This window comes from Mus pahari, chromosome 12 (genome assembly GCF_900095145.1).
Source record: "Mus pahari chromosome 12, PAHARI_EIJ_v1.1, whole genome shotgun sequence".
In the NCBI taxonomy this organism is placed as follows: domain Eukaryota; kingdom Metazoa; phylum Chordata; class Mammalia; order Rodentia; family Muridae; genus Mus; species Mus pahari.
In genome coordinates, this window is record NC_034601.1 from 67060661 (window position 1) to 67087098 (window position 26438).

The following is a 26438-nucleotide window of genomic DNA, read 5'->3' on the forward strand; positions in this document are numbered from 1 at the left end:
AGAGAGAGAGAGAGAGAGAGAGAGAGAGAGAGAGAGAGAGAGAGAGTTCTAGAATAGCCAGGGCTATATAGAGAAATTCTGAAAAAAAAAAAAAAAACGAACAAAAAACAACAAGGAATGCTGTAGTTCACCAAATGGAAAAATCTAAAATAGGCAAATTTCTTGATATATTCCAGCTTTCAAAGTTATATCAGAAACAGACAAACAATTTCAAAAGACCAATAATTCAAAGAATAATATGAGAAGTTATTAAAAGAATCACAAACAACATCAAAAAAAAAAAAAAAAAAACCCTTGGTCAGATGACTTTAGCACAGAATTCTAACAGAATTCCAAAGGATAATTAACAGTAAAACATCCCAATTATTGTACAAAACAGAAACAGAAAATAATATTACATAGTCTTTTTATGAAGCCACAGTTACTTTTAATTCCCAATCCACTTAAAACCCTAACAAAGAAAGTTATAGACTCATTCTCCTTTTGAACATAGGCTCAAACATTCCCAATAAAATACTTGACAACAAACTCCAAGAACACATTGATAAGATCATGAAAAATGGTCAAGAAGGTTTCATTTTAGAGATGCAGGGGTGGCTAAAAATACATAAATTGATAAATGTAAACCACTATATAAAAGACAAAAACTACATGATCTTTTCATTAGATGCAGATAGGGACCTTGATAAGCCCCACACCTCTTAACAATAAATATAATATACACCAGAGATTAGAAACCAAGAGACATAACTCAACATAGTAAAGGCAATTTCCTTCAAGCCCAGAGTCAGCATCAATTTAAATGAGAGAAAAGACAACCAATTCCAATAAAATCTTGAACAAGACAAGGTTGTCCATTCTCTTCATATCTATTTAGTATTACAACATTAGAAGTCTTAGTTTAAGCAGCAAGATAATTGAAGGAGATCAAGGGGATAAAAATAAGAATAAAGAAAGTCAAAATATCTTTACTTGAATATGATATGATAGTATACATAAGTGACCCTACAAATTCTACCAAGGAATAGAACAGCTGATAAACAATTTCAGCAAAGCAGCTGAATGGAAAATTAACACTCATAACTTAGTAGCCATCTTATATATAAATGGCAAATGGATAGAGTGAGTAGTCAGGGAAACTAGACCTTTCATAGTACCTCAAAAAATCTTGTAGTACTTAGCACCAAGAAGTAAAAGACTTTTCTGATAAAATTTGAAAGCACTGAAGAAAGATATTGAAGAGATCATAAGACAGAAAGTTATCCTATGCACACGGTTCCATAAGATTAATAAATAAGAATGGTCACTCTACCAAAAGCAATCCCCATCAAAATTCCAACACAACCCTTGACAGAACTTCAAAGGACAATTTTCAGCTTTCATTTGGAAACCCCAAATCCCAGGATACCTAGAACGATTCCGAAAATAAAATAAGTGATTGATGTAATTCTGTTCCTGATCTCAAATTATAATATAGAGCTATAGTTATAAATAAATAAAACAGCATACTACTGGCCAAATATACACATTATTGATCAACAGAATTTATTCAAAGATGCAGAGTTAGTCCACACATCTATAGAGACCTGGTTTTCTAAAACGAAAATAGACATTCATACTGGGAAAAATAAAGACATCCACTTCAACAGGTGATGCTGTTCAAACTGGATGGCTGTTTCTAGAGAGTGCAAATATGTCCATACTTACCAACCTCAACTCCAAATGGATCAAAGACCTCAGAGTAAAACCCGATACACAGAATCTTCTGCCCCTCCCTGCCTGGTTGGCTAGGACAAAGAGAACAGAGACAAGGGACAGGGGTTTGGAAGCCTTATGACCACATATATTAATGAGGACATGGACCAGCTTGCAAGGAGACAATTAATAAATGGGACTTTATGAAATAAAAAAATATTATAAACATCAAAGGACACCATCATCAGAGAAAGTGTAAGGCTACAGAGCAAAAAAAAGACTTTTAACAGTTACACATTCTGTAAAGGGCTACTATCCAAAATATGAAAAGAATACAATAACTGGGTATAAGAAAAGCAAACAAACCAGTTTAAAAGTGGGGTACAGATCTAAACATAGATACTGAGTAGAGGGAACTCAAATGGCTGACATTCACTTAAAAAAAAAAATCTTCAACATTCTTAGCCATCAGGAAAATGCAAATTAAAATTACTTTGAGTTTCTAGTGTTCATGGTACTAGAAGTCTTCTGTATACTACCAATGAAGAAAGATAAATACCAACCAAGTTACAAACCATTCAAACTACTATAATAACGTCCCTACCAGATGCTCTAACTTAATAAGGGCATGGAGTTTGTGGTATTAATCAAATGATATCTGACTGGATATGTGGCCCACATATCGATGAGATGGAAACCATCCCTGAAATTATTCTGGTGGCCAAAAATCAGAGGCCAGATATACTAGGGACCTCGAGAAAACCAAATATCATTATCTGTGAAAGGAAGGTAGCCGTAAGATGATTCCTGATGACATTCTTCTATACTCGTAGATCAGTGACTTGCTCAGTCATCATCAGAGAATCGTCCTTCTCCAGTGAGTGGGGAAAATACAGACACAATGTGCAGAGTGAAAGACCTTAGAATAGTCAGTCCTAACTGGATGTTTTCCTCATATCCTTTTCCTCAGGGCTCAGGGAACTCTGAAGAAGATAAGGTAGAAGGAATGGAAGAGCAAAGAGCACTGACGTCACCGGGTGGAAAAATACATCACGATCAACCCACATATGCTCTTATAGAGAATGAGGCAGTGCTCAGAGCCTGCGTGAGTCTCTTCTAGATGGCTCTCCAGTGTAGAGAAGAAAAGCTGACACAAGCTGTCTCCCCAATCTGAAGCTATGTCGACTGATAACCACTTGCCGAAAAATTTACTCTCTGAAGATGAGTCTCACTAGGGATAAAAATCCATTCTTCTATTATTTAAAATGAAATTTAAATTTAAATATCTTTTGATCATTTTCTTTCCCTCCAAGTTTTTTTCCAAATCCCTCCCCTCTCTGAACACCCAACATTCTCAAAAATCAAACAAACCCCTGATATAAGAAAACAAAATAAACACCATAGAAAAAGTTAAATAAACAAACTTAAAAAAACCTACATCAATATGAATGAAAAAAATAAACACACAAAGAACTATGGATTCTAATATGCTGGTTGCTGTGTGTGAACATAAGGCCTGCTCAGCAGAGGTTAATATGTTCTATGTTGCTCCATTGGAGAAAACTGATTTTCCCTCTCCTAGAATGTGTAAATGACAGGTCAGTAATTAATCTTTATCCTAGTGACTAAGTTTTCATTCTTTATTTGTCATTCATTTTAAAATATATTAAAATGAACTATAATTAGATAAAGCAAATGCTATCACATTGAAGTTGGACAAGACAAACCAATATAATGAAAAGAGCCCAAGGCGTGACACAAGAATTGAAGACACACTTGTTTGCACACTCAGGAATCCCATAGAAACACTAAACCGGAAGGCATATTCTAAGTGCAGAGGAATTGGTGCAGACACATGCAGGCCTTGTGGATGCTTCATAAGTCTCTGCAATTTCATTTGAGCTTTGCTCATGTTGATGTTGAGGGCTTTATGTGCTTGATGTCCTCCATCCCAGAGCTCTAAGTGGAGAGATTTGATGGAGATATTCCATTTTGGGATGAGAGTCCCCAAGGTCTCCCACTCACTCTCTTCATAATGTCTGCCTCTGGGTCTCTGTGTTTGTTCCCATCTGCTAAAGAGGAAGCTTATCTGATGATGGCTGAGCAAGGCACTGATCTATGAGCATAAAAAAATGCCACCAGGAGTCATTTATTGCTAGTCTATTTTTATCTCCTATTTTTAGACCTGTATTATTTATGTTTCCCTTAGGTCCCTAGATAATCTACACTCAGGTTCCTGGTCACCCAAGCAGTGTGGGTATGGCTTTCCTCTTCATAATGGAAATCAGATGAGTAATCTTTTGGTTAGTCCAAGAAGCTGTTTTTTCCACCACTATCCTTGCATACATTCCAAGTGTGCATCTCTTATCACCAAGCAAAGCTTCCTGTACTAGGATTGGATTACATCTATTGGAATTGTTGGCTAAACGTGCCCATGAAAATTCCCAAACAATCCAAATTGCTGATAAGAGTATAGCTTGCTGTGCACAAATTGTCAGCAACACTCCTTTGTTGAAGTCAACACCTACATAATTTCATTGAACATGGATATGTTGGGCGGGTGCCTACATAGAGCCTTCCCTCAACTTTAGAGTCAACAGGTTCTTTCTGTATCTACTGTTGCTTCAGATTTGTTGGTTTGTGTTTTCATGGGATTCTTGTGAGCAAATATGTGTGTTTCTGTGTCTATATGTGTTTTTTGCTCTTTTTGTTTGACCCCTTTCCTACTGTTAGTTTACTTTGTCCTATTCTAGTTCGCTGTTTATGATTATCTTATTGAATTCAATGTTACATATTTATACCTGTTTGTTTTATAAGGAGAGACTAAAGGGCTGTTGAATTGAATAGGATGTACGATTGAGAGAACTTAGAGGAGACAGATGAGGTAAAAAAGAAAAATGACTGGTCACAATTTTTTTTTGTTCCCTTCTTTAAAGGTATCCCATCTGTTTTACACATTGAAGAGACTGAAAGATAAACACTTTCAAAATTAAATAATGTTCCTTAAAGACTATTGAAATTCAGACTCCTGAATAAGAGTTATACTCCTTTAATAAGAATAATGTATTCCTAGTTTCTCATTTCCAAATGACTCAGCATTATCTTTTGAACTCCAAGACATATCCTTTTCCTGCATGTTATCTTAGTATGTATCTCACAGCAGACATTTCCATACTATGTAATGGTATCACTTTAGGATACTTCATACATGTCCATATATAACCTGCCATAATCCAAACTTGTTGATCCCATGGCCTAGTGAAGAGTGGACTACATTTCTATACTAGCTCTTCCTTTATAGGCCCTTTCTTACAACGATACCTTCTAGTTAGAACATGGTTGTGGATATTTTTATCATGAACATTTAATCACCTGGGCACCAAATCCAATATTCAATTTATTTTATAAGTCCCTGTATAAAGACTGCAAGGAGTCTTTTTCAAGCTAACAGCATAAATACATATCTCACCTCTCTATTCACTTAGATTCGGCTGCTGCCATTTAAATGGCCTGAAACTTTCTTTTGCATTCTGTTTTCTACTCAAGTGATCAGGTGTGAAAATGAGATAAGCTATGTACCTTTCCCAAAGGACATTCTGGTACAGGAGTGATGGAAAATAAACAAAAATGCCCTATGAGAAAGGTCTCTTGTTTGAACTCTCATTGAAAGGTATGAGTTATGGATTGGAGCTCGATAGTTCTTCTATGATTTCCCTGACAGTGCCCTTTCTGTTTTCTCCAAATGTCCCTTTCCTCCATATCCTAGTATATGCATGTGCACATATGTGCACAGACATACACAGAAAGACACCACACACACACATCTGCTCCTTTCTAATTTTTTCACTTAGCCTTAGGTTCACACAGGAAAATAAACAATCGACTTTAAGGCAACTCCATTCCCTGAACAAGCAAACATACAGACTTTCTAGTTGTTTCTACTCTTCTACAGCAACAAAGAAGATGGATGTCATACTGCACAAGGAGAAACTCCTTCAGATATGGGCAGAATCATTTTCTTATTTATTTCTATGCGCATCCTTCTGTCTCTTGCTTTGTGCACTGTTATTATTTCTAATAATGGCCCCTTAGTTTAAATTAAGATTACTTTCTTCTGCAGAAGAAAAAGAAAACACAAATAAGCCATCTTAGATTTTAATAATTGTAGTCTTTTCTTAATTATGAATCTATCATCTTTGTTAGATTTCATGTATGGCTTCATTATAGATACCTTTTCTACTTTTTAAAATACCTCCCATTTATTTCTGTTTTACTTTCTAATGGATTCTAAGCATATGAAGAAAAAAACCATTTTGCATGGAGTCCATCATCATACTGTTTTTAAAGAGTTTAAAGAGTTATGTTTCTGATATTAAGAAAAATGCATGGAAGTAAATTTATTTCCTGAGCTGGATGAAAGTATTCTATTGTAGCCTTGATCTCATTTGTGAAAAGACAATGCAATTTACTAAATGGTGCCCCAGTGACCTGAGAGGTTAATACAGATCAAGAATGCAAGTCATTTTAATCCATGTTGAAAAGTTGATTCAGTGTCTAGTGAATCAACCATGGTAACTATGGTGACCTCCATCAGCCTCAGGACCAACTGCTCATGAAGAAATACAGACGCTTGTCTGCATTTTCCTCCATTTCTCCCAAGTTAAGTTTGAGTTCAGTTGAGGGACTGAGACCAAGTATATAAGCTCTTGATATGAACTACCTTGGAACTGTCATTTGGAAGAAGCTGGGAAGACATTTCTGATTACAGTAATGAAGGAGGGAACCCTATAAAATTTCTTCCCACTTTTATCTGTGCAAATACATATGAAAACATTAAAATAACACATATGTTATAAATATGTATGCATAATGATATCCAATTAGTTAGGGTTTCTATTGCCTGGAAAGAAACATCATAACTAAGGCCACTCTAATAAAGGACAACATTTAATTGCGGCTGGTTTACAGGTTCTAAGGTTCAATCCATTATCAAAATGGCAAGCAGTTTAAATGAGTCTCAAAGCCTACCCCCAAAGGGGCAAACTTCCTCCAACAAGGCTCCAGCTAACAGTGCCACTCCCAAGCATATTTAAATCACTATACATATCAATAGACATTAGTGTGAAGGAACTTGAATTTATAATTCTATCTCTAACACATATTTCATGATAATATAATATAATATAATATAACATGATGTAATATATATGTTTATATATCAGTGAGCAGAAATTGAATGTAGAAACAGGGAAACTGAGTAGAAAATAAAACAAAATAAGTCTCAAGAGAATCCCAAATTCAAATTTATTAAAAATGAGGGAATTAAATATGCTTCTCTAAAGGCAATATCAGGTAAACATTTTCATTTAGGGCTATAATATTCTAGGCCCAGCCTCATCTATTTATATTTTATAACATTTCATAAACTAATTATCAGTCTTTGAATAAATGTTTCAATAACTTGCCAAATTTTCTATTCAGTTAACTATTATTGGGATACCACCACCAGTCAGGTTTTGTCATTTCATCTCTTACTTGGGACTATGGTAGCCAATGTGGAACTGTTGGTAGTGAACATGAAAATTATGGATGGAACTCTTAAAAAATACAGATGGTCAAAAAATGCACATCCTACCGAACAAATAAGGATGGGCTTCACTTACCTGTGTTTTTTCTAAACAGCTCTTTAGGTGTTTCCACACTGATGGTATGGTTTCATTAAAGTAGACATCATTCAGTGTATATGTATAACAAATTGTGATATGGTATTATTGATGGTCTAATAAACGACATAAGGACATTATCAACATTTTAATAGATCAATCATCCAATCTCTATCTGGTGACTTTTATTCTGACTTAAATTATTCATGATACTAATGAAAGATAAGAAAACGGTATCACAGGAAATAAATATATTCCAAAATTAGTTTAAAATAGTTAACTTATGAAAAAGGGACAAAAAAGGGACAATGAACCTTCTTTTGACTGCTATTATCAGATATGACATTTGACTTGAAAGAGCTACTAACTACATAAACACTGCATGCTCTTAGATACATGGGATTCATTTACTGTTTTGATGTAGGTATAAATAAATCCTGGTGCATGGGCAGAGTTGAAAAGTAACAATTGTATTTTTTGCATCATTGTATTACGTTTAATACTTATCCACATGTTTGGAAGATTTCTGTCTGTTTAAAAGACATTTTTCTTACCTTTACTTTGCGACTAGATATGACCCACATAATCTCTTTGCCTTCCTGCTGTTTTGAGCTATTAAATATCAGCATGAATCCCTTGCCCAACTCCACAGGTTGACAGAAACTATTTCTTGACAAATCTTTACTTCTTACATATAGAGAACACCATTTTATCCATTGGTGATAAATCTTACTTAAGCATAAGCATTTAAATGGCAGTTTTCTGTAGAGAATAAAAATATTTTCAATTCAACCTTTAAAAAATGGCATGCTTTTATGAGAATTTTCTTGAGAAACATGTGCAGACATTACAAAACTATTAATTTAATTTTAAATTACTTAGGGTGACTTAGAACTAAATAATAGCTTATAAAATCCAATCGTCATACCTAATTAAGCATAATACTGATTTATATTAGTATAAAATTTAGACAGCACCAAAAGTTTCTTATGAAATTATACATATATTTATGCATTTATTAATTTTTTGACAAGCATAATCGAAATTCGCAGAAATTTTTTTTGTTAAATGTGAGTTCAAATATATTTAATCAAAAGCATCTGTGAAGCAGATTTTATTTTGAGCATCTAATACTGAAAGTACACACAGAAGTTGAACAGTATAGTGTACTGATCTTATTATTGTAAGACTCTAGATATTAATTTCTAAACAATGTTGGGTCATTTCAAAGCATAAGCTACATGTACTTCAGAATGGTTTCTTTCATTGGTACAGTGAAAATATTAATTTCCTAACAAATCATGCTCCCTAAATGAAGTTGGTGGAGAAGCAACGTCCTTTGAAAGCTATTATTATTTGTTAAATTATGACTAATATAGTGAAGTAAATTTACATTCTATACAAATAATTACAGGTAAGAAAATAGAGAAAAGATTACTAACCACTGACTAGTGTCTTTTCTTGATCAGAAACATCAGGATTTTTCCACCCAGTGAAAAATTACTTTCCCTAAGACAAACAAATCAGAATTAGCTACTCCATATTGACTACCAAATGAACACCCATTGTGACCATCATTGCACGCTTGATGTAGCTATTTGGTACAATTTTTCAGGATATAGCTACATGATCCCCATTACCATTAATAAAATATGAGGCTAAATAGCCTTGAAACATTTGACCCAAACAACATCACAAATTCTATTTTCTGAGGTATAATAATGTATTTCTTTTTATTCCTACAGTGAACAATAAGTTCATATTAGTATAACTCAGCATTATCTAGTTTTTGTTGTCTCCCATCAAAAGAAAAATAGTATACAGGTAGTTGATTTAAGAGGTCTTGGGGGCCCTAAAATCTGCCTCAAGTTGACATGTTTGATGCTCTTACAGCAGAGCAAAATTCAATTAAATGCATTCTATTTTGAGATTACAAAGCTGTTGTAACTTCAGCTCAAGGGGATCCAAATACTTTCTGTCCTTGTCAAGAAAACACACACACACACACACACACACACACACACACACAATTACTTTTGAGTTAAGTGGTGTATATTATTAATTGTGAAACTGGAAAGATGACTCAAGAAAGTACTTCAGAGTGCTTTGCCCAGTATGAGATGTTGCACAGTCCCCAAGCTTGATTCCTAGCATCCATGTGGGATGGCTAGCAACCTTCTGATACTCAAGCTTACTTGGATTCAAAGCCTCTGGCTTCTGCTGGACTCAATATTCATTTACACATATCCACAAACAGATATACACACAGAGACCCTGACACCAAACCCCGCCACACACACACACACACACACACACACACACACACACACACACACACACTTATACACACACACTTATACACAATTAAAAATAAACAAACTGGAAGAAAATTATCTAAGTCTTCTACTCAGGACTTAGACATCTTCTTAGAGCTAGTGAGGTCATGGACCTCAGAGGTGCTGGTCCATTAACAGCACTTTGCCAGATCAGCTTACGTCCTAACTGCATTCTAAATCATATCCTTATATCCAGACAGGTATACCTGCGACCAACATTGAAGAGGCCTATTTTACAGCAAATGGAAACTTTCAGCAAAAACTACAATTGGACACAATATTTATTTTAAAAGATGGTGAGGAGCCCAGGGTCCAAAGGATAGATCTACACCACCACATACTATCTATGACTCAGGGAGCATCATCAAAGAGGTCAGAAAGGAAAACGGCTGTGGAAGAGTGTCTCCTAGAAATGACTGCATTTAAAAAAAAAAAGAAATGAGCAATGGCAATATCAATGGACTTGTTAATCTAGAAGCGGGGTAGTTCCCTGGGTTTTACCTTACAGAAAGTACTACAGGCAGCTAATTACTGATGGGGGTGGGTAGGTGGATTGAGAATAAACCTCTCTAATGGATATGACCCCTATAGATTGCCCACTAAGAAAAGTCCCTAAAATCACATATATAGAAACAAAAACAGACTCAGCAAGTATGTAATATATATATATATATATATATATATATATATATATATATATACATTGAAGACACACACACACACATACACATATGATGTGTGTGTATATATACACATACATACATTACATATGCTTATATGCATACATATACATAATACATGTATAAAACAATGATAATCAAAGAAAAGGATGCTATTTACTTGAGATGGGAGGATTTGAGGGAACAGAAAAAGGTAGCAGCTAAAGAGAGGAAAGACATAATTCTATTTTAAAATGTTTAAGTAGATAGTGATTGCTTAGAATATAAAAAAAGCAAAGGTTAATAATAATAATCACCCTACATATTTAAGAGGGAGTCTAGAAGCTAGATTAAATATAAAAGGAAATGTTTTCAACTCAACTTTACAAATATTTGCAGTGACTTAAACATACATCTTACCTAAATGTATAAAATTATACAGAAATATGTTCCTGTTTATTAACCCAAAGTTCCACTCTGCTCAATGGAAATCAAGAGTGAAATTTAAGTGTTGCTATGGTGGCTACTCTATCCTCAACTTTCTGATTTATGATAATTTGGTCCTTCCTTTTCTACAAAATATGTTTGGTAGGAGCCTTATTTATTTATTTATTTATTTATTTATTTATTTATTTATTAGTGGCTGGGAGTCAAACTTGGGGAAAAATGTAATCAACTTGCCTTGATGTACATCTTGCGGAATACCATCCCATGATAATTTCCTTTGATTTAGCCTTAAATCTATGGTGATTAATGCTCGATATTGAGTTTGCTTTCAATAAAATCTAAAATACCAATTATATACAGTTGGAAAATAAAAGAGGAAAATAGCACACTGTATTTCTCTCTCTGTGTGTGTATATATAAATATATATATATGTATATATGTGTGTGTGTGTGTATACATATAATTCAAGTATGATGTTTTATGTCAAATGAACCTCTTAAAACACTATAATATAACATTTCTCCCTTCCTTTCTGCCCTTCAAAACTTCCCTATAGCTCTCTTTCCTCTCTTTTAAATTCATGGTTGTTTTTTCATTATTTGTCATTGTAGATAGATAGATAGATAGATAGATAGATAGATAGATAGATAGATAGATATGTGTGTGTGTGTGTGTGTGTGTGTGTGTGTGTGTGTGTATTACTACAAAAAGTCTGCTCTGTCAGTCTAATGTTACTTGTGTATGTTTTCAGGATGGACTTTTTTGGTATGGATAGGTAACTGGTGTGCTCTTCCCTTCCAAATTTTCAGATGTGAGAAAACAGGTTGGCATGAATACAGAAAGCAGAAAGGGATCATGGGGTCAAATGTATTTTGATGTGACATTTCTTTTACATTCACATTACATTGATTCTTGTGAGAGTATATGGTACGGGGGGGAGGATGGGCAAAGGAACCTCACGGTGCATGTGTTTAGATCAGAGGACTACTGGAAGAGCCAGTTCTCTCCTTCAGTTTTGTTGGTATTAGGGATTGAACTCAGGTCATCAGTCTTGGAGGTCATCTTCTGTTCTCTCTGAGCATTTTAATCTATCACTGAGAAGACATTTAATATCATTAGTAAAGATACTTGTACTGAATAATGTAACACTGATCATGAAAATTAATGATTGAATTATGACTTTTCTTGTGTAAACTACAGAACTCATATGGCTTCACTTTTTTCATAAACAATGGACAAAACTACTTGAAAGAATTTACATATATTTTCGATCAAATGTGATCATAAATTATAAATGTGTCTGTATTTTTTTTTTTTTTTTTTTTTTTTTGGTTTTTCGAAACAGGGTTTCTCTGTATAGCCCTGGTTGCCCTGGAACTCACTTTGTAGACCAGGCTGGCCTCAAACTCAGAAATCTGCCTGCCTCTGCCTCCCGAGTGCTGGGATTAAAGGCGAGCGCCACCACGCCCGGCCAAATGTCTGTCTTATAACAAGAACATTATTCAAACAACATAATATCTGGCTTGAAGGAAACTATCTAGATTCATTTTTTTCAAGAGAAATTTACACCCACTCAAGGACAAATTGCCCAACAATGTAGCTGCTGTTCTATATAAATTAACACGCACACACAAACACACACATATTTGCACACAAACAATCGAGCTGTCCATGGTTTTACAGTGATAAATGAAAAAGTATTAAAATTCTCCACTATAGTAAGATATGCAAGGCATTTTATGTTGTTGGGTTCTTTAGTTAAAACAAGGAGTGAAAATAACTTGCTAGAATACAAGGCTAAGAGTTGAATGATCATGCCACCAATAGAGAAAAGGATTCATCCACAGATCCAGCATTGTCTCAGTCCACTTGTGATAAACCAAAATATAGCACTGTCATTTAGAAGGAAAGAAGAAAGAAAAGAATAAAGGAAGTAAGAGGAAAGAAGGAAGGGAAGGTAGAAGGAAGGGAGGGAGGGAGGGAAAGAAGGAGGGAGGGAGGAAGGAAGGAAGGAAGGAAGGAAGGAAGGAAAGAGAGAAAGGAAGAAAGAAAGAAAGAAAGAAAGAAAGAAAGAAAGAAAGAAAGAAAGAAAGAAAGAAAGAAAGAAAGAAAGAAAGAAAGAAAGAAAGAAAGAAAGGTATACAGGAAAGAAGAAAGAAGGCAGACATACAGATAGACAGACAGAAGGAAAGAAGACATAGCTGTACAAAACACTAGTTAGATAGTATCCTATAAATAAATGGAGAAGCTAAAATGTAAGAAAAGTGTGTGTGTGTGTGTGTGTGTGTGTGTGTGTGTGTGTGTGTGTTTGTTTGTTAGTCAGGATGTCCTAGACCCAAATTGGGGCTCTTTAATTAAGAAAATGTATTCATGGACAGTCTTTGGGTTTCTCTTAGGTTATGGGAAGCCCTAGAATCTCCTCACTTGCTGCTTTGCAAAAGAGGCACTGCACTGAAGGAGCTCACAGCATCCCCAAATGCTGCAGACTGTACTGAAGGAGCTCACAGCAGCCCCAAATGCTACAGACTGTACTGAAGGGGCTCACAGCAGCCCCAAATGCTGCAGACTGTACTGAAGGAGCTCACAGCAGCCCCAAATGCTGCAGAAGTAGGTTATGGCGAGAGATGAGACAGAGTGTGACTCGCATTCTTAAACATTTCGATCCTTCTGAAGTTACTAGATTTGCCTTAATTTTCTATTTTTTAAATTTGAATATATAAAATATTATACCTTTATAGAAATATATTATATTACCAAGAATAATTAAAGGAACATCTTATGATTATGGTCTATACAATAAGTTATATAATGTAAAGGTGGGTTTGGGTTATTTTGTGTAGGTATCCTTCAGACCTCAAGAATGTCAGATAGCAAAATGTCCAGTGAATTTTAGCATTGTACTCTTTTGGGGAAATATCCTGCCTAAGAGAGAGTGTGTATACTATTCCTTATCACTAGCACATAATCTTCCTACTGTACCTAACCACTAATGATGTGGTCATGACATCGAACTGTCCTGTGTGAGCTGAGTAAAGCTGTTTATTTTAACTCTTTACATTTTTTTTTAAAAATTTAAGACCTTATGAAGGGATGTGTATGAAGCACCTGAAATCAGAGCTCTCTACTCCACCCTAACTCTTCAAAGACCTGAGTAAAGCCTTGGGCAAATGTTTCTGCTTATCCTTTTGCAGGGTATTGTCTTGCTGTCTTATTTCTTGTTCAGAAATGTAAGAATGGAATCACTATGTCCTGCAGTGAGCATTTTAAAGGATGTCACTAAATCTCCCTTTTGTGCTTGGCTTCTCTAACAACAGAGCCTGAGGCAAGCAGCTAAACTTGTCTAAAGTCAGAGTTGGCTTAAGCGCAGTATGAGGAAATGGAGTTAGATAATGTCTCAGGCACCCTTCTATGATAGTATTTTATAGCATGCAGAAGTGACTTACATTTAGTGTAGGTAACACAGCATTTTACTTCTCCTGGGATTTTATTTCACCATCCATAGTCATTATGTAAAAGAACACAACTCCTTTAGATGACAAGGAGTGTTTATAGTGATGGTGCCATGCTAAGTACTTTGTCAGGATAGCAAGAATGATTCTAATCAAGTAACTCATCTTTTATCTCCATGCCAATATGCTAGTGTCTTTGTAATAGCCTTCCTTTCAGTAATGGCATGATCTTTTCAATGTAATGGAGTGTATGTTTTATATTGCTCTTCATAGAACTCTGTGGGAACAGACAACTCTAAGATAGATTCACCATATAGATACAGCTGCTGTAAAAGCAAACTGAACAAGGGAAGTATGTTGAAGTAGATCATTGGGAGTAAAATAGTACCATGATCTTCAGATGTCTTAGGTTTAAAGAAATTAACATTCTCAGACCTGGGTTTGAATAAAATCATATGCTTAACTAATTTATTAATGTATTTATATACCTTTTTGATATGCATATTCAAAGTTTGGGATAATAAATCATACTTTCTGTTTTACTTTACCTATTGTACATATTCCAATTTGGTATTCTATTCAAGAAATATTTCAGAGTTGAAATATTACCATATCACTTCAATATGTTAAAAAAACGGGCCATTTATCATCTTACTTTAGGAGAAAGTTCATGGATCAGCTCCTGCAGACTGTTTGTGTGTGAGTTTTCTACACTTTGCATTGCTAAATAATTGAGAACATTAGCTTCCAAATCATGAAAAATTCATTTTAACATGATGTATTATTAATCGATTTAATTTAAAGTGATCTAGAAACTTCCAATTTCACTTGTGATGCTTGAAGATGAACTCAGGTTGTGGTTGATACTTATTACAAGTTTGTGGCTCTTTGTGCACATTTTTTAGTTTTTATAACTAGAACATACACTGATGAGATTGGTGTAAAATGAATTAATACTTCAGTTTGTAGCCTCATATCTCTAGTCAGTTCTTTACCAGATGATTCATGAACACACATGTGAAATTTTTTAAAACTATGTAGAAATATATCTCCTTAGTAACTGACCAGTCCTAATTAGGCTTTACAGTTTGTCTCCAAATTTGTAGGGTATTTCAAATTATTTATTAAATTATTTAATATTTATGAAGTAAGAATAGATAAATGAAAATTGTTTAGGTCACTCTGATGACATTATACCTATACATTGATGATCATATTTCTGTGACTTATCTCCATTTTATGACAAATACAGAAAAAATTAGTTAAAATATAGAAGAGTTATATAGCAACATAAGTACAGAGGTTTTAGTTCATGGTCCTTTGGCCTTGCTCTTTTGTGCTTTGGGGTAAGGTTATACTTCATGAAATTTTATGTGTGGTAGAAACAACACATTTTTCATCATTATAAGAAAGAATAGATAAGGAGAGAGAGGTGTTGTGCGTGATCTCCACATCACCTTCAAGGGCACAGCCCAGGTCATATATTTTCATTCTAGTAAGTCATCCTCCTACAGGTTCTACAACTTCCCAGTAATGTGCAAAGGGTGCTGACCAAGCAGATGGTGTAATATGGTCCAAACCATAATGACTCCCACTGATGTAGACACTTTCAAACGTAGTTTTTGTCCAAAGTCTTGCTGTACCCCTATAGTTGAGTTGTGGAACCTGTGAATGTAAAATTGACACATGGCGAAATTATGCTGATACCATTGTAATCATTCCACCTCACCCCATAGGAAAGACTGGAGATCTACACTCAATTTTTTTGTTATTTTATTTTTGGTTTTTATTATTTTACAATTACCTAAGATATAGTGTTTTGTTTCTTATTATTGGTAGGAAAGCATGATACATGAAGAAAGAAATTTCATGTTCCTTAGAAACTTGTGCCTATATCTTCTCAACTCTATAACAACCATGATGTAAAAAGCCATGGTCCATAGCAATATTCAGCTCTAAGAAATTCCATATCTTACATAAGAAATGGCTCCTTTATGCTAAGTCTGGACCTATAACCTCTTTCTTTAAGATATGGTTTTCCAAGATGCTTGAACATTTTTGTCTGAAACACTTCCAAAATCTATCTAGTAGCTAACATATAGGTGACCCCAGTAGCCAATCAAATCTATAGATATATAATAGGAAAATTAATAGCATGTATTTTGATTTTATACTTTTATTTCTTAAGATGGGAAAAATTATCCATTTGTTAGCATAGATACAGAACGGGTATATATCAGAATACAGAAATCTATGAAGAAAATATATTTTAAGGGAGGGAAGATAGATTATTTTCTATTAGTGATTATGACAGGCAAAAAATACAGCAGCTCTGCTAAACCCATTATCTTTTAACTCATTCACAGTACAGCTACACAGTTTATACCATAACATTTTTAAGCACTATCAGTGTTGGAAATAGAACAAATCACTTTGTTTCTGCTACCATCCCATAATTCACTGACAGCTATCATTGATCTTACCTGATTTTTCCAGTTTCAGTTCTACTGATGTAATAAAATAGCCTGACAAATAGTCAAATGAGGGAAAAGGAGTTCTTTTGGTCTATAGGTTCCCATAACAATCTTTTATTACAGCAGAGTCAGAGAAGCAGTAGTTTGAGATAGCTGGTCATATCACATCCACAGTCAAGAGCAGAGAGAGATGGATTTTTCAGTACTTCAGCTTATTTGCCTATGTAGCACACCCATTATACTATAATACAGTTCAGGGCCAAACTAATGAAATGGTGCCACTCACATTTGAGTAAGTCCTCTCATATAAATTAACAATTAAGACAATCCCCTGAAGACATACACACAGGCTAACCTGACCCAGATAGTCTCTACTCATTTAAGGTCCTGTCAATTTGGCTGTTAAAACTAACAAATATAAATCATCCACTCCTCCTGTTGACTTCACGCACAAACATGTCACACTGATCTGTAATTTTGCATCCATTTTCCCCCAAAGTCTCAAGTCACCTTAATGCCACAATGTAAAGCATTCTCTAACTCCAAGAAGAACCCATATCTTCAAAAATTCCAATACTGAATAATTTAAATTCTATTTCAATGTTTGAAGTTTCTTAAGTCTATGCTTGTGTGAAATTAACGAAAACAAAATGAATTAAATATGGTTGTATCTGAGGGACATAACTGAGGGATAATGCAATCACATTGAAGCCAATGAAAAATGAGGCTCTTCAGTGGCAATACTCACTCTTTTATTAATTTTATCTGATTATTTAGCCACAGTACAATCAGTACACACATTCTAAGCCAAACTTGTGAGTGGCCCCTGGTAAAATTCCTAATAAAGTCCTTGTGGTCATATGAGATAGACAGCCGTAGTCTGCACTTCTCTCATCATGATTGACTTCAAAGATTTCCCTACAGTGACCTTTTAAGCTTTGATCACAGAATTTAGTGGCCCTTTTGCCCTGAAATTACAGAAGTTTTGGTATTCTTTCCTTCTAAACTAACACCATCAATTCATCTAAACAACACCAATGTTCCTGGTGTCAATTTTTGTTCTGGTATCACTTCTGTTGCTGTGATAAAATATAACAAAAAGCAACACAAGGAAGGGACAGTTTATATATTATGTCTCTGTTACTTAATTTTGCATTTACTTTCTCCTTTATGCAGGTTTCTGTAATTAGGTTAGATGCTACTAGAAAGCCACAACTTATCATTCATATTGGTATATTGTCTGTTCATGGCAACTTCCATAATTGTTTGTTGAAGAAAGATGAACTGAAAGCTTTATCTTGCCATTTTGGCTTCTATCACTTAGCCTACTTGCTACATATAATTTTGTCTGTTTTTTATATTTAAAGCCTGCCAAAAATTAATCATGGACATCAGACTTGGTCATCAAACTGAATGTCTTGACACAATTTAATGGCATACCGCTAAGTCTGATTCTTTAATATAGTATCATTATTATTTGTGAAATATCTAATTTCATGAAATAGAGAACAGTTTACAGCTTGTCTTCCATCAAAAAATATTTACTACCTTATTTTCTGATTGTACATTTTTTTCATTGTTAGCCTGAAACACTACCTCTTATTAATGCAACTTTGTTAGAATAGCCTAAAAAAATCACAATGAAATTTCAATGATATATTTATAGATATAAAAACATCCATGTTTCAATTTACTTATAATTAGACACCTTTTACTAAATAAATCTGGACTATATCTCAGGAAACAACATTCTGAAGATCTCCCCAAATAAATGTAGAAACCTGGTTTTAGGATATTTTTATATGTTCAGTGATTAAAAAGTAATAGAAATCCTCCTATTCTTTAAATCTTATAGATAAGCATAACTTTTGTTCTCATAATGTAGTAATGATTTATTTGTGAAACCTCATTAATTGGTACAAATAAAATGGCCTTAGGTATGAAGCAAATGTATTCAATACCAAGGGTGAGTATGAGCATATATTTCATAAATGAAAGAAAATAGTATTGGAGCATGAAATAACATAGCTATAAATAGTGAAGTTAAATTTAATGTTAAATGGAAGACACAAATCAGAGAAAGGTTGCAGAGGGAACATATCTTAGAAATACCATAAAGATAATTTGCACTGGGCTACTTTAAAAGAAGAGGTCACAAAAATTTTACTTTAAGTGAATATTGAGAGAGGCTATAGTAGAGAGAAATAAAACATAAACTGTTGTGCCAGCTATGAAGATGTTTATGGTCTTAGTGAAAGATTATCAGAGCAATAGAGATAAGAACTGTCATGGTTTAAATGAAATTGTCTGCTTAAAACCAACGTATGAATCTCAGTATCAGTGTGCACTGACAACATATGTGGGTTCTTGAGTTTAAACTTCAGTATCACAAAACAGTGTCACAAAGTAACTTCTACAATATGTACAACCAAAAGATTTTAACTGAAACCAGCAGCATTCTATGAAGTAATTTTTAAGTAGTGCATATACAGTCCCATTACCGTCATCTACCTACATCATTTCATTTACCAACTAAATTTTCTTAACACATTAGGCTATAACATGTATAAACTTCATTCAAAAGTTGTATTTTTCCAAAGAAGAACAGATAACAACAAGAAGCTTAACAAGTAAAAATAGTCATATAATATTCAATTGAAACATCAGGTCTTGAAATCAGGTTATTAATATTCCTTATAATATTGTCAGTAGATGATTTGTAAAGTTAATTAAATCTGATATATATATATATATATATATATATATATCTTTTATTGTATGATAAACTAATTAATAGGAAAATATAAAGTAAACCCAGTATCAAAATACCAAAGAAAAATGGTTACTATAGTATACAGTGGAACTTACTGTAGCTTATCTAGTGGTTTAAAATAAAATTGCAGGTAGATAATACTCTCCAAGGATCAGAAAAGACCTACTCTATTTTTACACCACCATCTGCTGAAATATAAGATAAGGGGCAAACTAAGTGCAGTTTGGATGGCAAAATAGAACACAGAAAGATTGAGAGAGGAATGAAGGCTACAGTACAGGGCAGATCATATGCCTAGCATGTGCATAGCCATAACTCAGCGTGGCACTCAGAAAGGAAGAGTAAGCCAAACTGGTATGAGTAGCCTGAGGCTAGAGGATTACACAGGGAATGGATTTGCAGAGTCAATGAGATCTGTTGAGCATTTCTGCACATATTTCCCAATGCTTTCTCCAACTAAACTAATGTGGTTTCATATTGCCACAGGTTATTTATTTACTTTTGTCAATAAGGGCACTGAGGTGTGTATTGAGTAGTCATAATCTTTATAACTTGGCCTTGTTCCTTAAGTATCTTCCCAGTGCTTGATCCTAATTAAATATATACTAGCATCTGGATCTGGCCAATTTTGGATCTTCATGGAAATTAAAAGAAGTGGAAATGCTGGTGTAACTGGGAATCCAAACTCTAAGGACCCCGTTGACATGCAGAGGAGAGAAGAAAGCACAAACACACAAAGCTCATTTTGTTTGCCTAATACATCTGAAGGATAAACAGGGAAGCCTGGGAGAAGGGGCATACTGAGCTAATGAGTTTTCTAAGGAAAGAAAAGCATTGCACAGTAACAAAGATTGTATGTTTTGTCCATTTCTTTGTATAAATAAAGCAGGACACTCCTTTTAGTACTTGATATGAAAGGAGGAATTTTATAACTTAATGCCATGAACACACAGAGTAAGAAACAACAATTGGTTCAAAATAGATCTGAACTTTGTCATATGCCTCTGCTGAAATCCAAGAATTCGTAAAAATAGTAACAATTAGTTTCACTTATTTTAGGGTTATCTAGTACTGTGCCAAATATCCGTTATGTTCTATTTGATTTTTAAAAAAAAAACCATAGTTCTGGTAATTTCTTTACATAAACACTAATGTGAATTTCAGAACAATTTTTCATACTTGCCACCTCATATCTCATTTTGGATATATATAATGTTCTTGTTCTTTAGAAGCTCATTCATTCATATATATACATCAAAGTATTTTTGCAAGGTTGAATACTAAAACAAATTAAAGAGATTTGAATTTATCACTACATTTAAAGAAAACCTACAATATTTCATAGGCTTGAGGAAAGGTGAATCTTTGGGGAGCTATGTGTATTTGGACCAAAGCACAGTAAACTGATGAGAACAGATAAAACAGAATTCTTCCTATGCATTTAATGGCAAAACCACAATACTGGCCTCAGAGTTGATACCCCTGCCAACTGATGCCACATTTTTTGATGCCTTCCAAAAAATTGCCAGGAGAGATCAGGAAAAATAACTACCAATCCAAGTCAAACAAAATATTGAATTTTTTTTTGCAATTCAACTAAACATTGATTTTCATAACACGAATGTTTATTATATATTATACTGACAATAATAAAATTTCTAACCATCACGTTTACTCTTTCCTTCTTTCTTACACTCTGTTTTAAAAGCTCTCTGTAGGTTATAAAGTGTAAAACATGCTTTATTTTTAAATATTTCAAATATATACTGGAAATACATTTCTGTATGTGTATAATGAAGGGAATGGTAATGCACAATTCTTTTGAAGAATGACTAGGAATAATTATTCGTTTATACTCTGTTTGTTTCACCTCATATTACTCAGTGTGACACTTGGGCATTTATCAGGCTGTTGCCATGTATCTTATCAGAAAGACTGGCAATAATGGGGTGATACATCTTTTGGTTATATTCAAATGTCATTTTCTTTCTAACCTTATGTCACTTTCACTACTCAGCTTGCTTTGAAACCCAGAATTGGTTTTTATTATGTAGGAATAGGATATAATTTATCCACCTCGTAGGCATGGGGATATGATGAATAAATAGCAGGGGACACTTGCAGGATAGGATAGCAAACTGTACTGGCACAGAGTAACTAAAGGGAGATCTACTGCAGTCAGGGAAGCTCAAGCTCTCTCACCAGGCAAGCTGCTAAGTCCTACAACTGTGTTACTGAGGAGGTGGAGGGACAATGATTAGCAATTCAAGGTCATCCTTAGTTAAATAGTGATTGTGAAGAAAGCCTGGACTCTAGGAGATTGTCTCCAAAACAAAATTATAGAAAAGGAAAGCCTCCCTGTACGCATGTCCAGGCTTTGATGCTGAGGCACCAAAGCACGGATCTCCCAGGTACCAAGTGCACATGCAGAAATGAGCGACTGTGTCATACAATAAAAACCAGACAAGCTAGACAAAATAATCTCACAATGGTTCAAGTGAATTTATAATTTTGTATCTTAGCCAACTTCAGTTGCCTGGAGCTTGACAGCCTCAAACCTGTTCCCCAAGAGAGGGTATAAACTACAATATGAATCTCAAGAACGAGTTGACCATGTAAACAAAGGTCAAGGTGTAGAAGAAAATAAGAGGAGAATTTATATAAAATCTTCACAATCATGAGCAAGGTAGTGTGGTAAAACAAGGTGAGTGAGGCCTAGGACCTCAACCTAAAATGTTTAACCAGAGTAAAGGCGGATTCCATTATATTGGCTTCTGTGCCAGATGTAAACAGAATTACTTAAGGTACAACATGTGGAGGATTTAGGGCAGACTACATAGATGAAAAATGTGTATGTTAAGGAAATTAGGCTAACTAAAAACATGACAACAAATTGCATAGCAGAATTGATAGAAACCATTTATAAGTTTTATTAGCTATTTTCCTTATTAACATTTCAAGTGTTATCCCCGTTCCTGGTTTCCCCTCTGAAAACCCGCTATCCCAACCCCCCCTCCTCTTGCTTCTATGAGGGTGTTCCCAGACCTACCCATTTTACAAACTCAACAACAATAAATATAATTTTCACACAAATCGCTTCTGGATTACAAGTTGCATATGAAATGTGTATAAATGATTCTCATCACCAAATAGGAGATTTAGGAAGCCAATATTAGGGTAAAAATCAAAAGATTAATATTTGGATTTGCTGTTTACCTTATCACCTTGAACATATTTCTACTCAGAAGGGTCTACAGAGTAATCAGGAAAAGAGTGTGTTCCATTGGATCACCTTGAAGAGTTAGTTTTATAAAAGCAATCCTTTGCACTGCCCTATTCATCATGTCATTTTCTCAGCTGCTATTTTGTTAAGGGAAAAAGAAAAAACAAGTGATATTCAAAGGAATGAGAAGGGGATGCATCCTCACTTACTAGAAACTCCACACAGTTATTATTTACATCCATGTTTCCAACTATTGCTACAGATTGGATTGGAAAAATATGTAATCTACAAATTATCTATCATCCTAGAAATTTCTCCTACAACATGTATAATCTCTGGCAGTTTAGAATTGAAATATTTCACTTGCTTACTTGATAAATGTTCATTTTGGTAATTGATGAAACTTATCTGTACCAGGAATTTATACTGCGAAAGAGAAAAAAGTGATGATATAGTACGGTGATAATTTAAGTAAATATTTTGATTTAAAATAGTTATAGAAACAATCAAAAATTCAACAATCAAATGACTAATATCTAGAAAAACAATGTATTTCTATACTATTTAGAATATATGTCTTATTCAATGCAATAAATGTTTGTTGTTATATACAGGGATTTGTTTTAAGATCCATTTCTGAAAAGCATATATTAACAGGAAGACATAAATCACAAAGGAGAAAGAAAACAATACTTTGAGATATAATGCCAAGAATCTTGAATGAATCAGAAATATACAAGCAAATGATTTTCAAACAGCATGGTTGTTTTCCAGACCTAATTTGACCATATGCACCACCTGGCAGAGAAAGGACAAATAATTTCCCCAACCACTGAGTCTCATTTCCCATAGGCTACGTCTGTGAGTTTGTTCCTCTTCAAAGTTGATTTTGACATTATAAGAAGTGTGTGGAGAGAAAAGAACAAATGGAAATGATAAACATGGATTAGAGCCAAAAATCTATTCTTCCTCAGTCTTGACAATTATAGTTCTCAATAGCTCATTCAGACCAGGAGGCATCCATGGCTACCTTTACCTTTGAGCACATAAGTAAACTAAGGACCTTAAGTGATAGAAAGAACAGTGGATTAATTACCAGATATTCAAAATCAAATATCTATGTGTAAATGCGTATGTTTCTTTTAGATTTTGGAGGTTTAGATTAATTATCTGAACATTCAGAAGATTTGAATAAAGTAAACTTTGGAGCTGGGCAGTGGTGGCACACGCCTTTAATGCCAGCATTTGGGAGGCAGGGGTAGGTGGATTTCTGAATTCCAGGCCAGCCTGATCTACAGAGTGAGTTCCAGGACAGCCAGGGCTACACAGAGGAAACCCTGTCTTCAAAAACAACAAAAAACAAAAACTAAAAAACAAAAAACAAAAAACAAAAAAAATTAAAATTAAAAAAAATAAACTTTGGCTCTTTACACATTCCATCATGCATCTATCCAGAATAAATCACGCATTAACTCACAAAGCAAATGTCTACAGATCCAAGTCTTTCTCTCTGATTTCATCTTCACCTTATTATAATCTATACTTGAGCTAAATTGACCTTGCTCTTCCTGTTACAAGAACCTTGTCTCATAGCATTTTAAGCTTCAGTCTAGACTATTCCTCATGCTTCGTCCCATTGCTTTTTATTTTAATTCTCTATTCAGTCATTAACTCCTCCAAGGAGACTTGCTCAACCATTTTTCTTTTCTGTTTTTAAACTATTTTATTAGACATTTTCTTCATTTACATTTCAAATGCTATCCTGAATGTCCCCTATACCCCTCCCCCTACCCTGCTCCCCTGCCCACCTACTACCACTCCTTGGCCCTGGTGTTATCTTGTACTGGGGCATATAAAGTTTGCAAGACCAAGGGGCCTCCTTCCCAATGATGGCTGACTAGGCCATCTTCTGCTATATATATATATATGCAGCTAGAGACATGAGCTCTGGGGGTACTGATTAGTTCATATTGTTGTTCCACCTATAGGGTTCCAGAACCCTTCAGCTCTTTGGGTAATTTCTCTAGCTCTTCCATTGGGGGCCCTGTGTTCAATCCTATAGATGACTGTGGGCATCTACTTCTGTATTTGCCAGGCACCGGCATAGCCTCACAAGAGACAGCTATATCAGGGTCCTTTCAGCAAAATCTTGCTGGCATATGCAATAGTGTCTGTGTTTGGTGTCTGATTATGGGATGGACCCCCGGGTGGGGCAGTCTCTGGATGGTCCATCCTTTTGTCTTAGCTCCAAACTCCGTCTCTGTAACTCCTTCCATGGGTATTTTATTCCCTATTTTAGGGAGGAATGAAGTATGGACGTGTTGGTCTTCTTTCTTGATTTTCTTGTGTTTTGGAGATTGTATCTTGGGTATTCTAGGTCTTTTTTTTTTAATAGCTGAGTAGAACTCCATTGTGTAAATGTACCACATTTTCTGTATCCATTCCTCTGTTGAGGGACATCTGGGTTCTTTCCAGCTTCTGGCTATTATAAATAGCTCCACCAATTTTCTAATGTAACTTTAGTCTTTATTCTTATTTTCTACTTATGATTTCCTTAGCATTCATCATTTTCTGCAATTGATGAGCACCCTCTGACCCTTGGAAATCTCCCAGAATACAGACTACTGCATGCCATGAGACATGAGAGCATCACATTATTTCTTAATGAAATCGTAGTATTTGTGCTTTATTCATGATTGTTATTTTAGACTTGATATGCTCAAAATCATACCATTCAAATTTTGGATTTTTTTTTCTTTGGATTTTCCAATTATCTCATTGTGTGTGTGTGTGTGTGTGTGTGTGTGCATAACCTATGACCTATTCTTTTTTTATTTTGCCATTACCTACCATTGATAATCTCTCCTTCCAACTACATACCTGCATTATTTATTATACCTAGGTCTGGAACTGTTAAATCTCTCTCTCTCTCTCTCTCTCTCTCTCTCTCTCTCTCTCTCTCTCTCTCTCTCTCTCAATCTCTTTTCTGATAGAAACGATATATGCATAGAACTCTTTCATGCTTAGAAACTAAAATCAAACTAGGGTTCTGTAGTTAACCTATATAGTTTAACCTAAGCTTCTTAATTTCATAAAGCCCTGAAATATCAGTTATACCACATCTCTCAAGCTATCTAATTCTTTGCATCTTAGCTTTTATCAATGGGGTTGCTGTGCTAGGTACAATGGAGGTAATTTTTTTTTCCTCAGCATATTAATGTACACTAATTTCAGTTCTTGTAGATCTGCCACATTAATTGCTTCCCTCTCAAACATCTAAATTCTAGACATATTTCAAATTTTAGTCATAGCTTACAACTCATTTTTTTCACTTTTCTCAATTAGCATTTCCTTACATACTCCATTTGCACTTTAAAATAAATAAAATACTAAACACAAAATTGGCTCTGTGATGTTAGTTTTATTCTCATGTTGTGTTTTATTTATTTATTTGGGTACAATACTTCTAAGTAGGTGTTATGATTTTGATGGAAAGTTCTGCACTCTGAGCAGAACACATTAGGTATATATTAAGTAGACATGTCACTTAAGATTCACATGGCAGAAGTCCAGAGACATAGTGATTCCAGTAATATTCTCTGTGGTAGCAAACTCAGGACTCAAGACTGTGCTTTTTAATTCTTTTTTTTTAAAATTTATTTATTATTATTTTCTTTATTTACATTTCAAATGCTATCCCGAAAGTTCCCTATACCCC

The 26438-nt window shown here is 34.5% G+C and overlaps 1 protein-coding gene and 1 long non-coding RNA gene across 10 annotated transcripts in view; both read right to left on the bottom strand.

The window, feature by feature from the left end:
• The window catches only part of Robo2 (roundabout guidance receptor 2), a 1496637-nt gene that overhangs the window by 1047039 nt on the left and 423160 nt on the right, over window positions 1-26438 (bottom strand). The gene's annotated exons all lie outside the window — the stretch shown is intronic.
• LOC115065098 lies at window positions 7035-8867 on the bottom strand. The gene is made up of 3 exons (XR_003844901.1): window positions 8801-8867; window positions 7913-8120; window positions 7035-7474 (listed from the first exon to the last, which is right to left on the bottom strand). It is a non-coding gene; the product is annotated as an uncharacterized LOC115065098 (long non-coding RNA).